Source organism: Adiantum capillus-veneris, chromosome 14 (assembly GCF_014529385.1).
Source record: "Adiantum capillus-veneris isolate H3 chromosome 14, ASM1452938v2, whole genome shotgun sequence".
In the NCBI taxonomy this organism is placed as follows: domain Eukaryota; kingdom Viridiplantae; phylum Streptophyta; class Polypodiopsida; order Polypodiales; family Pteridaceae; genus Adiantum; species Adiantum capillus-veneris.
Window position 1 is genome coordinate 66103743 of NC_140944.1, and position 10461 is coordinate 66114203.

Consider the following 10461-nt stretch of genomic DNA (forward strand, 5'->3'; position numbering starts at 1 on the left):
AACTCTACTTTAATTAGAGTTCAAGTTAAAAGCAACCACTTCTATTTTTGGGTGCATCCATGAAGAGAAAAAGAGAATCCAAAAAAAAATAAAAATCGACACACCAGAGGGCCCACAGGGGGAGGTGCTTATCCCTTCCAAATATTAGCCATGTTACATGGTCGGGCAAGGGCCGCGTACCATCGGGCAAGAGCCACGCGTAGGCATCACCATGGCCACCTAATTGATGCACCACATGCTGGGAACGACGGAGAGAATCCCAAAATTGCATCTTATTATTATTGATTTTCCACTTTTTACATTGTTCAAAGGGCAACGAAAAGGTTTTGCTCTCTCCAGAGGTCGTATCTAGGTATGTCCTTTTCATCTTCATGTTCTCAACCTCATTCAAGTATTGTTTTAAATGATGCATTGAATAGCTGGCGAAAGGCAAACCTTAAATGATGCATTGAATAGCTGTCGAAAGGCAAACCTCAGGTATCAAATACCATAGACTAATAGACAAAGGGCAAACCCCAACATCAAATTACCACTGAATGAATTGTCAAAGGGAAAATCTTGAATATGAAATACCACAATCATCAACCCAAGGGAAACCTCAAATAAAGAATAAAAACTTTTAGGTTCTAGAAGTTTGATATGCTTCCAGGATACTAGGATGAGAGCAAAAAAACCTCTTTGTTATTTATCCACTTGGCGCTTTCAAGGCCACGATTCCGATACTTAAGCAAATAATTATGATGCAATATAGCACTGCGTGTCAAAGTGTCTTGATAGTCTATGATGGTCAAGGATTTCAAACTCTTATTCTAAAAAATGGTGGATCATCAATGATAAAAAGTGAATTTGGTTGAGAACCTTTAAAAGGATGAAGAAGACTTATGTGAATTGTATTGTGAATTTTCCAGGAGCCAAGGGGAGATAATCAAAAGTAATTAGCATTAATACAATTAGTAATTTTAAAAGTACCATAATATCATGGTGCTATCTTGACAACAAGGTTGGTCTCTACGCTCTTAAGACATCCCTTTTCAATGTGAAGCATCACAAAATCTTCCTCTTTGAATTCCATGAGTTGTCTCTTTTTATTTGCTTGTTTCATGTATGTATGTTGTGCTTTGTGAATTTCTTTTTTTGTTTGCTCTAAGATTTGGGTGTGTTGTCGGGAAATTTGGATGTGTTGTTTTGCTTGCTCTAAGATATGGGTGTGTTGTCGAGCAATTTCATCAGCATGTAGTACTTCATGAGAAATGTGAGACAAAGGAGTAGGCAATGAGTACCCATGTATAATTTGAAATGGTTTTTTTTTTGTGGATGAATGAGGAGTGTTGTTGTATGCAAATTGAAGCAAGTGGATGTATGTGTCCCAAGTTCTTGGTCTCTCACAAGTGTATATTTGTCAAAGATCTAGAATGGTGCTATTGGTCGCTTCGGTTTGTCCATTAGATTTCATATAAAATGCAAAAGTGAAGTCTATTTGAGTGCCTAAATTTGCAAAAAGTGTTACCCAAACATCATTGTAAAAACATCTATCTCGGTCAGATATGATAGATGTAGGCATTCCATGCAAACCAAAAATATACTCAAGAAACAATAGATCCACTTTCTTAGCTAAGAGAGTCTTCTTACAATGTAGAAAGTAAGTTTGCTTGCTAAATCTATCTACGATGGTCCAAATCATATCATTTTGTACAAGAGTGGAAAATCAATAATAAAATCAATTGCATCTTCAAAATTAGCTCCAAAATTTCTTAATGTTTCATTAGCTTTGAAGCTGATTTTTAACACTTTGTGGTTGTTCCTTGAGAGTGCAAACGATGTACGAATTGTCTTTGTTGCTTTGCTTCAATTATATGCATCATTTTCTTTGAAATAGGCTACTTGTAGTTATGATTGAAACTATTGAGATGAGAAATCTTGTTGTTCTTTAGCAAAGAGAGAGCCTTCTAAGAGTGATATTCTTGAAAGTCTTCATGCAAAAATTTAGTTGATTTGCCCAGAAGAAGCACTCTTCTTTGATTCTACACACAACTTTGATTCATTAACTAAAATAAATTTAGCAAAACAATTAATTGAATAATCACAACACACAAAGAGAGCAACACAAACAAGAATTAAAACACAAGACACCGTATTGGGTACCAACCATCCCCTTCAATCTTGTCACCTAGTCATGATGCTCTTAGAGTGCGCCTCTTCCCGGTGGTGGAGTCAAAAAGCTAATTCATGATTTAAAAGTGTGATGCACGCGAATGTACGATTTTGGGATTCTCTTCTCTCTTCATGCATACACCCAAAAATAGAAGTGATTGTTTTTCACTTCAACTCTAAGAATAGTAGGTAAATGAGGGTTCTATTTAAATTGCTTCTTTTGAATGGTTTTTGAGAGTAAAACATAAGCGAAATTGATAAAATGTCCAAAACTAGTAATAATGATAACATGTATTCTATACACTATTGGAATTAAGCTTGCAGGATTGGACACATAGCTTAGAGAAGATGAAGAAGCTCAAGCACACAATAAAGAGTGTATTGCTTAGTGTAAAAATCAAAGGATAAGCTAGCCCTAGAGTGATGGGTGTATGTATAATGCAGTAAACTCTTAGTGAGGGAGAAAGTGCCCCAATGGTCCTAAGTGTATTCACACACATCACTACCACATATATGGTAACAAATCCCCCTTGGGATTGATGCAGTGAACGAGAACTAGCACATAAAGTATAGTCAAGTGCCATCCCCCAAAGGGAAGCAAGCCCAAAGCTTTGTGAAAAGCTTCAAACTTCTCACGAGGTGATGCCTTTGTGTGAGTAGATCTACCAAGTTGTCCAATGTCAGCACATAAGCCAAGATAATCTCTCCTACTTAGAGTCTCTCCTTGATATAGTGATAATGAACCTCAATGTGATTTGTGCAAGCATGAAAAACTGGCTTTTTGTAGCTGCCAATGTGCTCTGATTGTCAGCCAATCTACCCTTGTACTAAGGCTTGGGATCATTGGATGTAAACTTCTTCTTGTAAACCAATTTGCAAGGTAAGACTTGCTTGCATTCTAGAAAGTCAACTAAGTCCCATGTCGCATTGTTGACAATTGAGTTTTACTAAGATTGCATGACCTTTTCCCAAATGACCTTGTCATCCATTTGCATGGCTTCTTTATAACAAGATGGCTCATCACAGTGTACCAACATGATATAATCCAACAGTGGCTGAAATCACTTGTGTGGATATGAGATCTAGTAGATCATCTAAAAGCCCCGACTATGTGGCTTTCAACCTTGTCAATTGGAGTGCTACTAGTGGAAGGTACATCGCTACTCTTCTGAGTTTTCACATATTTGAAGGCAACGTCCTCGAATGACAATTTTTTGTACTCAACCTCTTTGATAGGTTCCTTGTGCATCTTCAACTCATTGAAGATAATATGCAAATCACAAATTACTTCACAAGATTCTAGGTGCCAGAGATGATACTTCACGAGATTTTGGGTCTAGCTTTTTTTAGAGCTATCTGGGCACATGTGCATATGCCTTGTATCCAAAGATGTGCGAGTGATCATAATGTGGCTTCTTTCTAGAACACAACTCCTCTAGAATCTCATAGTTCAATGGTGCAATAGGTGACCAATTGATGATATATAACGTTGTTAGTACTGTCTCTGCCTAAAAAACTTGAGTTAGATTTTCCATAGAAAGCATGGTTGTGACTTGATCTTGAATCGTTCAATTCATTCTTTCTACGATGTCATTCTAGTTAGGTGTGTAAGGTGTAGTAAGTTGCCTCTTAATACCTTTGTTGATACATAAATTCTCAAACTCAATCTTGATCTTCTTGCCAAACTAATTCTCTACCAATGCTAAGAATTTTTGGAAAGTAGAGAAGACTTGATCCTTATGATGTAAAGATCCTTATGATGCAAAGGATAAACCCACACGTTCGTAGTGGAATCGTCTATGAAAGTCGCAAAATAGCTAGCTCCCCCTAGAGACTTGGTTAGCATAATACCAAGAATGTTGCTATAAACAAACTCTAGTGGTGGCTGCAATGCTTTCTATTCAATGGTGGTGAGGTGTTCCTAGTTTGTTTACCATAGATACAATGCTCATACATAGAAAAACCAAAATAAGTTAATAAGTTAACACAAGCAAGTAGCCAAAATGAGGTAGTGTTTTCATTCCGTTTGGCTCATATAGCCTAGTTAGCTATGCCACAACAACTCAATAGACGACACTCGGCTATGGATATGCAATCCTCTTTGACAAACATGGAGTAATGTGTTCCATGCTTCTAAGATTCACATTATTAGTCTTCCTAATTGACCATGAACCATTTCCAAAGGTGACCATGTAACCCAAGTCATCAAGCTGACGAGCAGATATTAAACTCTTCGCTAACTTGGAGACATGTCTAACATTCTTGACTATGAATTTTGTCCCAACCTGCAACTGGTGCACAAGACTCCCCCCCGTGCAAGTTAGTGCATACGTAGCAAACCATTCTCTATAAGGTGTTACATGGAAAATTGCACCATAATTGATCACCCAATCCTGATAAAAGCTAGCGTCTTGTGTGCAATAAGTGCAGCTGGACTATATCTATTGTAAAGACTATAACATTTAAGAAAATCTATTTAACCATTTTGAGTGATTGAAAAATGTTAAAGATTTTTTGTTTTTTTGCATTGTATTACACTACACCAATGAACCTCAAAGATTTTCTCCCAAGGTTTTCCTTTGACCTGTCTGTTTTAAACACTACCCATGCCTTTGACATGAGGTAAGACTACCTATCACCATTTCTCATGCATCACCTTCTCAAGCACTTGTATTTTGAGTCCAATATATGGGGCACACATTCACAACTCTATCCCCCCTAAAGGGCTTGTACTTTGGAAGACTATTGCCAATCTCTGAGTGTGCTTAAGAAATGTGTGGCCCAACCTATGAATGTCAAGAATTGATGCCTCTGAGCCACATTGGCTTATGTCTAGCCTCTGAGTTACGTATGGAAATTTACTCGGAAGCTACTCTAGAGTGATGTTGGTGCATCATTACCATTGAGATTAAGGAGTCTATGCTAGCATTCCTACCTTTCTTTCCCAATACAATCACCTTTTTCAAGCTATGTGTCACCTCATAGGTTAGACTTACCTTATGATTTGAAGGGGGGTTTGCTAGCTCTGTGGGGTACCTCTCTAGCTTGGTTCTCTCCACGTGATACAATTGATTAGGTCACTATTCATTGACCCAATAAATGATGTTGCATGCACATTATTGGGGCTAATTAACCACAACGTATGTATATTTTGATGGTTCCATCTAGTCATTATCATTGTGTGTTGGCCATTGCCTTGTGTCTAGTTCTCTCTCTCTCTCTCTCTCTCTCTCTCTCATCGGTTTCATATCACCCACATGCAAATAGACAAGTATACACCAAAATTGTGACTGTAGTGCTCACAAAGATTGTAAGCTTGAGAAGATTGGGTATAACTGCATTCTACGCTATGGGCATACAAGGTAGCTTATAAAACAACCCTTGTCACAATTCCATTCAATGTGGTAGTTGGGTTAGATGTCATATTGCATATTGAACTCCTACTACCAACCTTAAGTGGCACCAAAACTCAAATGGACGGCATGAGTTGTCAAAATGTCTAGATAAACTAGAAAAACAAGATAAGGAGTGTCTTGCAAAACTATCGCTCATATGTATGCGTTGAAGCATAACCGATAACAATTCTTTGGCTCTAAACTAATAACTACGGAATTCTAAAAGGGTGACTTGGTATGTGTGTATTCACTAAACATCACACCCCTAAGTTCAAGAAAAAGGCAACGGGACCATGACTAGCAGCTACATGGAGTAGAGAGGGCGAGTGGGAATTTGAAGCCCTTTAGGGACGGTTGATTAAGCTAACTACTACATAAAATGTTAGATTTCTAAAATTAAGCAAATTCATGGATTTACAACATGAGGTGATGCTAGACAAACTGGAGATAGATGGGACCGAGTCATATGAAAAACCAATGGCTTTAGCAAGAGGACGGACAAAGAGGATTCTAAAGAAGCAAGGTTAGGCACACAATTAAGTGCATACGTTCCTCTTTTCAAGAAGAGAAAAAAATATTATGTCATAAATGGTTGCATGCACCACTAGAACATGTAGCACAAGTATGTAAGGACAAGCTCAATCAATTTTGGAGAATGGGACATGAAATTTTGGAAGAGATACCAGCAGTGGAAACTTAGTTATCAAGGTGCATGTGTGGGATCTGATGAGCAGGGGCCTAGGTTTTGCCAAAAACAATTGTAGGCTCCTAGTAAAAACCATCTTGGGTATATAGTAAGAATGATATGTGGCACAAAATATTTTGGCCTATATTTTAAAATTAAGTTTATTTAACCATATAGTCTTGGGAGCACCAATGATGAACTCAAGTGTCTAATTCATTTCACTAGGATAGACTTCGAACACAGACTTAATGTGTCTATTTAATGCACCTACAACCATTGCAAAGTTGATCAACTCAAATAATTGATGATGAGCAGCTGGAATTTTGGTCTTGTTTCTTACACTGACACTTGAGGAAAGGGCGATGGGAGTTCCAATGGTTTCTTCAAGAAACTTTATTTATGCATGGTCCATAAGAGATAGCCCTTTGATGCAAGCAATGACGATTGAGCTTGAACATTTCTTGGCATCCATGTCAGAAAGTTTAGTTTGCTTGAGGTGTCTTATGAAAGAAGATATTTTGATTGAAGGGCTAGATTTTTACATTGCTCAACAATCTTGAGTGGAATACTACAAATTAGTGCTAGAGATGCACTATCAAAAGGAGTATTTTCATGTACATACATATTAATATGTTCTCTGAGTATTCTGCTCTTCTCTCAAGTGTTAACATGTATAATAGTGCCTTTTTAGAGAGAGAGAGAGAGAGAGAGAGAGAGAGAGAGAGAGAGAGAGAGAGAGAGAGAGAGAGAGATCCCAAATGAAATTAGTGGTGTTTACCTTGTTTGTGCATTGTTCTCCAAAGTTTTTGCTCTTTTGGAAGAATAGAGTTGTACATGTCACTCGAACTTAGAAAAATTTAAAGACACCCTCCCAGAAGAGGTGTATTACTCTCCTTGCACACAAAAATATAAATTTATATGTCAATAACTACTTTCTAGTACTTATGTAGAGTAATCACATTTGTGCATGCTTTACACAAGTGAGCAAACATATCACACACACGATCATTAGATACGTCTGCAAGTAAAGGTGGCACAATTCTCCCCTATTCACGTACTCACAAAAAGACGTGGAATCCTTTTTGTTAAGAGCAAGGGACTCCTTGCTACGAGCCGAGTTTGGGCTTCCAGTGTTGAGAGTGAGAATTTCAAGAAGGCTTAAAAGAAAATTGAACTTTCGTTTATTAAAGTTGGTTAGTGTTTATTGGTTTCCTCATGTCGCTTGTGTTTCACTAATAGGTGGCCAAAACGTTTTTTGGGGCTCGTTAGGCGGTATTGTGGAGATGCTTTGTTGTTTTAAGATCAAAAGGGGATAGGAGAAAAATTTGGGCAGTGGAGAGAGACGAAGAGAGAGAGAGAGAGAGAGAGAGAGAGAGAGAGAGAGAGAGAGAGAGAGAGAGAGAGAGAGAGAGAGAGAGAGAGAGAGAGTCTGATGAGATCCTCCAAAAATTTTGAGAGGAAAGGGGGAGGAGTGGCACGTGGAGAGAGAGAGAGAGAGAGAGAGAGAGGTGTGTCGTGTGTGTTGTGCTTGACAGTCTGTCTCCTACTAAGTGCAGGCTTTGTCAAACCATGCAAATCAGAGTGCCGATTGCGAATGCAGTTGTCATCGCTGTGACGAGAGATATGGGAGGTGTAGGGCTTGGCAAAGCAAGAGAGACAAAGAGATGAAACGTCATGGTAGGGAATGCAAAGGAGGAAGGGTTACTACAGAGGACGGTAGGTCAAAGGGTATGCATGCATTCATCTGTAGACCAGGGCAAGGGCATGGAGTGCTATAGAGGAGGACGGGGCATGCAATACATCAAAGCCAACAATGGCAGAACATGCAGCCACTCGGGGGGGGGGGAGAGGATATCTTCAAGCATGGATAGCTTTCTGAGGACTAGATCTCCTATGGGGAATAACTGATTGTGATGGTGATCTATCCAACGAATATCATGGAGATGATGATGCATTGTCAATAGCACAAGCCTCAAATGATGTGCAGGCAGAACATGAGGAGCGGAATGTGGCTAGTGTCAATGTGCCTGATCGCAACTAAGAGAGCGAATGGAAGAGATCAGCTCGAAGAATCTTTAGGGGAAGGTTGTCGAGGAAGAGAGGAGCTGAACCTTGTTTTCCTCTGTGGTGAGGCAATCTCTCTCTCTCTCTCTCTCTCTCTCTCTCTCTCTCTCTCTTCTCGATTTAATTTTGGCAGACTCAAAATTGGCCAATCTTAGCAAAAATTGGGCCAAATTATACGCTCTTAAATCTCAAAGATCCAGGCTTGACAAATAAACCCTACTTTAGTTTGAGAGATTTAGAGCTTGGTCACGTGCACCTATTTAGTTTTTGTGCTCAAAGGGAGGGGAAAAGGACTTGCTACTGTGGTTGGACTATTGTCCGCGACGACTAAGTCCTATAGAAGTTGATTACCTCAGTAAAACCAAAATCCCCACCAATTTTGAGGGGATGCAAACAAAAAAGTTGGCCTTTTTATGTGATTTGATGGAGAGGTTAATGGATGTATTCTCTCTTGACAAAACCGGTTGGTGACCAGCTAAGTATCGCACGCGACTAGGCTCTTACCAAACTAAATATGAGAAAGTTTTATAGTAAAGAGAGAGAGAGAGAGAGAGAGAGAGAGAGAGAGATTGTCAATGAGTGTTAGCTGAGTTGAAAGAGTCTTAGCTTATGAGTTCAAATGTGGTGGGTTCAACACTCCTTGACCTGCTCAAAGACATGTTCTAGCCCTTAGGGACGTTTCCCATGTGGTTTGGCCAACTTTATCGGTCCGGGAAGACTAACCTTAAGAGTCGGGCTGCCGGGTGTGTTTTTTTTTTGTGTAATTTCAAAGTTGTAGGTAATTGTATACTTTTCATTAAGAAATTTTGGTGATGAGCAGAGCACGGGCCCTGCTGGACAGAGCACGGTATCATCGACATCCCAAAACACAAAAAAAAGCAGCTGGCACATCCGCAGAAGGAATGCTCTGTGTTTAGGTGTAACTAAATCTCAAACGATGTCTCAGCGATAGGTTTCTTCAATGAGGAAGCCGACAAAGGTGTACTTGCTGAGTGTAGTAGCATGGTGGCTTGGACGATGAGTACAACAACTAAAGGATGTCACACAGCTTGTTCCAATTTTCTTGAGATGTTGGAGTGAGTGACAATGGAGATAGGCCTGATGATGCATGGGTGTGTTTCATCAACTTGTGTCCGATCCGTGCTACTGATGCAAATTTGCAAGAGAGGATACTCGCCCAACTCTCCCCAAAACCACATCCAGAACAAGCTCTACCAGACATGTATTTGCAGCTAATGATTGGAGGTCGAGTCGTCACAAGTGAGAAGAAACCCACGTTTCTATGATTGCAGGTACATGTATGTAAACAATGCAAGTGGTATTGATAGGTGTATTTGTGAGGTGTAGTGACAATTAAATGCCAAAATCCTCTAGACGCATCAGAACTCCGTGTTCATCAGCCCAGGATGTCAACAGGCCATGCTCGTAAGCTAAATAAGGTACATCAAAACCTCAGTTTTGGGGTTCATGATAGACCAGGATATGTTTTCAAAATTATGTGCAGTCCGGTTTTTGCTTAAATTATGTATTGTTCTATCATGAACCCAGAAACGATGGGGTTTGAATGTAACTCATTCACATCACAGCCAATGACCTATTGCTATCGTGGACAAGTGAACGCAGGATTGTGCATCTAAAGTGTTTGACCACTTTGAAGATTGAAGAAGAGCGTGTTCTTTATGTACCGTACACATTTAACAATAGCTACGAGGCTACAAAGCGGAACGTAAAGAGGTGGTTGCTCAAGATTTTGTGTTCGATGTGAAAGATTAATAAAAAGTTGATAGAGATGGGTCCCTTTACACATGAAAACAAGGCAGTAAAGGGTGTCTAGACCTGAAGGACTTAAAGACTGTTAAAGTCTGTCATCTGTGGTGTGATGGAAAAAACTTAAAGATGCTGGAAAGTGGTTGTTTTTCCATCACACCACACTTGATAGACTTTAAGTCCTTCAGGTCAAGGCATGGAATTGGAGCTGGTCTCTTCAGACAACTGATTCCAGTGTTAGAATTTAAAGCTACTGGTTATGTCGTCAGTTCAGTTAGTGAGACTGGAACAGAGTACTGGACTAGAATGTTATACTGAAACAAGACACATAAATGAAAAACTGGAAAGAGTATTTGCAGATTCAGATTAATAGCTCAAAGATAACCAGTACAGTGTATA

At 39.3% G+C, this 10461-nt stretch overlaps 1 long non-coding RNA gene across 1 annotated transcript; it reads left to right on the forward strand.

Moving 5' to 3' along the window:
- Positions 1–8940: 8940 nt before the first annotated feature.
- LOC147442533 (uncharacterized) lies at positions 8941–9927 on the forward strand. Its single transcript, XR_015190292.1, has 2 exons — positions 8941–9038; positions 9116–9927. It is a non-coding gene; the product is annotated as an uncharacterized LOC147442533 (long non-coding RNA).
- Positions 9928–10461: the final 534 nt, after the last annotated feature.